The 5,685-nt window shown below is 29.1% G+C and overlaps 1 long non-coding RNA gene across 1 annotated transcript; it reads right to left on the bottom strand.

Moving 5' to 3' along the window:
- Positions 1–1,265: 1,265 nt before the first annotated feature.
- LOC135265880 (uncharacterized) lies at positions 1,266–3,280 on the bottom strand. The gene is made up of 3 exons (XR_010333738.1): positions 2,568–3,280; positions 2,218–2,499; positions 1,266–2,166 (listed from the first exon to the last, which is right to left on the bottom strand). It is a non-coding gene; the product is annotated as an uncharacterized LOC135265880 (long non-coding RNA).
- Positions 3,281–5,685: the final 2,405 nt, after the last annotated feature.

Here is a 5,685-nt window from a genome sequence, read left to right as displayed (position 1 = left end):
TAACAAAAATTTGCTTTAAAATAAAATGTTTGAAAAACTGAAATTGAACTAAATTAATTGTGTCTAACACTTTAGTAGAGAAAAAAGGAGGAGACATAAAAGTCACTAAAGTCTTAGAGTTGTCTTTAGTCGTCATATTAATAACAATAACATTTATAATAACAATACTAGTAGTACTAAATTTGCTTATATGCAAGCGCTTAATTAAGGTAACAGTTTTTTGGTTTCTTGCTTATATCTCGAAAACAGTTACTCCTATCAATTTTTATCTTTTTACTAAAATTTTTACTAAAATTAAAGTGACAGTAAATGCTGCATTTTTGTCTTCGTCTCAAACATTGAAAACTGTATTACATTTAAGACTTTAGTGACTTTTATGTCTCCTCCTTTTTCCTCTACTAAAGTGTTAAACACAATTAATTTTGTTTAATTTCAGTTTTTCAAACATTTTATTTTAAAGCAAACTTTTGTTAAATATTAAAAACCTTAAAATGGCTTAGATTGCCTAAAAACACAGATCACACATGATCTTTTGCATAGAAATGAGAAAACGCTCATATAACACAATATAAGCTTCATTTTTGCTTAGAAAACTAAGCTTACTTTTATTACTATTATTATTATTGTTATTATTATTATTATTATTATTATTGTTGTTATTATTATTATTATTATTATTATTATTATTATTATTATTATTATTATTATTATAATTGGTATTATTAAAAACCGATTATAACTTTTGTATAGTATTGTTTTTATACCAGTTTTAAAATATGAGTGATTAATTCTAGCCAATTTCTTGCCTAAAAACTATAAAATGGCTTAGATTGCCTAAAAACACAGATCACACATTATCTTTTGCATAGAAATGAGAAAACGCTCATATAACACAAAATAAGCTTCATTTTTGCTTAGAAAACTAAGCTTACTTTTATTACTACTATTATTATTATTTTTATTAATATTATTGCTATTATTATTATTATTATTATTATTATTATTATTATTATTATTATTAATATTATTATTATTAAAAACCGATTTTAACTTTTGTATAGTAAATGTTTTTATACCAGTTTTAAAATGAGTTATTAATTTTAGACAATTTCTTGCCAGAGATGATCGCCTATCTCAAAAAGGTGGCGGTGTGTGTTTTTATGTAGATAAAATTAAAATTTCAAAATTTTTTAAAATTACTCAAATTTGCATATCTGTTAAACCTTATGATTCTCTATGGTTAAAATTTGAAGGAATAGAACAAACCTTTGTTATAGCATGTATTTACAGACCACCAACAGGAGCGTCTTTTAACAATCACGAAAATGATAAAAATCTATTTAATACCATACAATCAACTATTAATCAGTATCCTAACTTAATTATCATGGGAGATTTCAATTTTCCATGTATAGACTGGTCTGCTAAAAACACAACAGGTCAAACAATCATCGAAAAACAATTTTCTGAATTGCTCTTGGAGAATAATTTGTCACAAATAGTCACTGAACCTACACGATTTAGATCCCAACAACGTCCTTCATTACTTGATTTGGTAATTTTGTCTGACGTTAACCTTGTATCGTCTTTAAACGTTTCGAATCCTGTAGGTACATCTGATCATTCAAAAATCGAAATTGAGTTACAAATTATGATATATTCAGAGCCAAATGCAAGAATTAAAACAACATCAATTGTTGACTACACTCGCATAGACGAAAGTCTCTTGACTTACGACTGGAATGGTTTAGATTCACTAAATGCGGAAGAACAATGGAAACATTTTAAATCGATTTTACAAACTTGCATTACAACAAATTCCAGACTGTTTACAAACCGACTGAGAAAAGATAAACCGTGGATAAATCAACACATGCTTGACAAAATAAAATACAAAGCTAAATTATGGAAAAAATTTAAAAGGAAGCCTACTGAAGATAATTTTTCTGCTTATAAAAGATTTTCTAACCAACTAAAATCTGATTTACAAATAGCCAGGTGTAATTATGAAAATTCTATATTAAATAAACCAAAACTATTTTATTCCCATGTACGTAAATTTATCTCTAGTCGTGTGTCGGTCCCTTTAGTACGAAATGCTTCAGGTCTACTCTGCTCCGATCATACAGAAACTGCAAACACTTTAGCGGACAGTTTTGCTGCTACCTATAATTTAAACATTAATAATAATATACCGTCATTTATGCCTACAAGTACATTTAGTGGGTTGTCTTATATTAATTTTACTCCGGATCTGGTAAAAAGCCAACTCTGTGCCATTAAATTAAATACAGCTCCAGGTCCGGATCAGATACCTCCCAAACTCCTGAGAACTTGTGCTGCTTCGTTGTCGGGCCCACTTGCCAAAATGATGACAAAATCATTCTTACAAGGCACTTTGCCCTTCGAGTGGTTGCAAGCAACAATCACGCCTTTGTACAAGTCAGGAGATAAACTTGATCCTGCTAACTATAGACCTGTAAGTCTCACGTCGACATGCTGTAAAATTATGGAAAAAGTTATAGTCAAGGAACTATTAACTTACATGAGAAAAAATAATTTAATACCTGAGCATCAGCACGGCTTTTTACCAGGTAGGTCAGTTGTCACAAATTTGCTATCCTGCACAAATCTATGGACAAAAATGTTAGACACTAACCAACCTGTAGACATAATTTACCTTGATTTTAGTAAAGCCTTTGATAAAGTCCCTCACAATCTCTTGTTAGCAAAACTGGAGTCCTATGGTGTAACAGGAAATTTGCTTGATTGGATCCGAGCGTTTCTATCAAATCGAAACTATTGTGTAAAAGTCTGTGGTAAATTTTCGTACTCTAAACCAGTATTAAGTGGGGTCCCACAGGGATCAGTTCTTGGACCAATTTTATTCTTGTTATATACAGCAGATTTATTGTTTTCACTGGACAGCTATTCAGCATATGCGGATGATATTAAGTTATTTGCTAACCCACTTGTCACGGACTTGCAAGACCAACTTAATTTAATCTTCCAATGGAGCGAGAAGTGGCAAATACCACTAAATATTGCAAAATGCTGTGTACTTCAGTGTGGCCACAACAACCCAAAGTACCTTTACCATATAAATGGCACACTCCTGAGTGTAAAAACCTCAACCAAAGATCTAGGGGTCATTGTAAATGATAAGTTAGGATGGTCAGAGCAATGTCTAGCATCAGTGGGTCGAGCGCGTAAAATGTTTTATTTGCTAAAGCATGTTTTTCCAAATCCTTCAGTCAGTTTTATTTCAAAGGTGTACATCACTTACATAAGGCCGCATTTGGAATTTGCCATTCCAGTCTGGAGACCTTATTTGTTAAAGGATATTGATTTGCTGGAAAGAACTCAGCACCTGGTAACTAGATGGACACACTGTTTAAGACAAGTTTCATATGAACAACGTCTTGAAATACTCAAAATACCAGATCTACGTGCTCGTCAAAACAGGGCAGATGCAATTCAAATTTTTCGGCTTACTCATGGTTTATTTCCTGGAGTAACACGCAATTTCTTGCAAATTCAATATCATGACAGACTTAGAGGTCATTCTTATAAGCTGAAAAAAGAACCATTTAAGACTACCGTTAGAAAGAATTATTTGACAAATCGTGCATTTGATATATGGAATGGCTTGCCTGATAACGTTGTTGCAGCTGTTACTGTTTCTTCCTTCAAGAATCAATATGACACATTACAATAATTAACATTAACCTTTATTAATTAACTAATTTAACTGTAGATTAAAATTGTATTTCATTTTTCATTATTCAATGGTGTTTTATTTAAACCGTATTTCTTGATATTTTGCTATAAAGGTGTTAACCTCAGCAAAGAATCTATGTTAATAATAATAATAATAATAAAAACACAGATCACAGATGATCTGCATAGAAATGAGAAAACGCTCAGATAACACAAAATAAGCTTCATTTTTGCTTAGAAAACTAAGCTTACTTTTATTACTATTATTATTATTTTTATTATTATTATTATTATTATTATTATTATTATTGTTATTATTATTGTTAATATAATTATTATTATTATTATTATTATTATTAAAAACCGATTATAACTTTTGTATAGTCAATGTTTTTTTTATACCAGTTTTAAAATGAGTGATTTATTTTAGACAATTTCTTGCCTAAAATCTATAAAATTGCTTAGATTGCCTAAAAACACAGATCACACATGATCTTTTGCATAAAAATGAGAAAACGCTCATGTAACACACAAAATAAGCTTCATTTTTCCTTATTAAAATTATTATTATTATTATTACTATTATTATTATTGTTATTATTATTATTATTATTATTATTATTATTATTATTATTATTATTATTAACTTTTGTATAGTAAATGTGTTTATACCAGTTTTAAAATGAGTTATTAATTTTAGACAATTTCTTGCCTAAAAACACAGATCACAGATGATTTCCTGCATAGAAATGAGAAAACGCTCATATAACAAACAAAATAAGCTTCATTTTTGCTTAGAAAACTAAGCTTACTTTTATTACTATTATTAATTTTATTATTATTATTATTATTATTATTATTATTATTATAATTATTGTTATTATTATTATTATTATTATTAAAAAATTATATTAAACAGACAGAATACGTCGTATTCTGACACAAAAAAACGAATTACCTTATAGACTTGACGAGAACGGCGTATCTCGGACTCTTATAGGACTCTTATAGGGTCAAAAAGTATCAGTTTGGATTAAAACAAATTATTTTTGTTGACTCTCAGTCTAAATTGTTCATCAGTTCAAACAAAAACGGCTTATTTTAGACGATCATTTGCTTTGAACAAGAAAACTTACATCGAACAGACTAAAAACGTATTAATCTCGCATAAAAGAGCAACTTATGTATCACTTTGGATAAAGGCAGCTAATCCTATTCGTTTCATTGCTTAAAATAGACAAAATTGTTAATAAATCTAACAAAAACGCTGTATTCTAGCACAAAATACTAATTACATTATAGTTTCGACGAGAATAGCTTATTTGGAATGATTCTATGCTTCCAAACGAGTAAATTTTTATTAAACAGATGCCAAACATCATGTTTTGTCCTATAAAGACATTTTATATTGCAGTTTGTATTAAAACAAAATATTTTCGTTGATTCTTTGTTAGAAGCAGCAAACCTAGCATTAAAGAATCTGAAAACTTTGTATTCGGACACAAACCACCGAATTTTGTATCAGTTTAGACAAAAACGGTTGATTTTCGACAATATTTTGCTTTGAACAAGAAAACTTATATCAAACTGACTAAAAACGTCTTATTTTAGCACAAAACAAAAGATCTGCGTTACAGCCTTAACGAGAGCTGTTAATTTCAAACGGTTCTATGCTTTGAAACGAGTAAACTTTCTCTGAACAGAGGAAAAACATCTTATTTCGTCTTTTAAAAACGATTCATGCCACAGTTAGGATAAAAACCAATTATTTTCGTTAATTCATTGTTACAAACAAGAAACCTTACATCAAAGTAACTGAAAACCCCTTATTCAGGCACAGAAATTCGAATTACGTTTCAGTCTGGACAAAAACTGCTTGCTTTAGACGATCCTTTGTTTTGAATACAAAAACTTACATTAAAAAGATTAATTCTTAATTCAGTCTTATTCTGGCTGAAAACTGCA

Source organism: Tribolium castaneum, chromosome 4 (assembly GCF_031307605.1).
Source record: "Tribolium castaneum strain GA2 chromosome 4, icTriCast1.1, whole genome shotgun sequence".
NCBI lineage: Eukaryota > Metazoa > Arthropoda > Insecta > Coleoptera > Tenebrionidae > Tribolium > Tribolium castaneum.
Note: the sequence above shows the minus strand (reverse complement) of the source record. Positions and strands in the feature narration are given on the sequence as shown.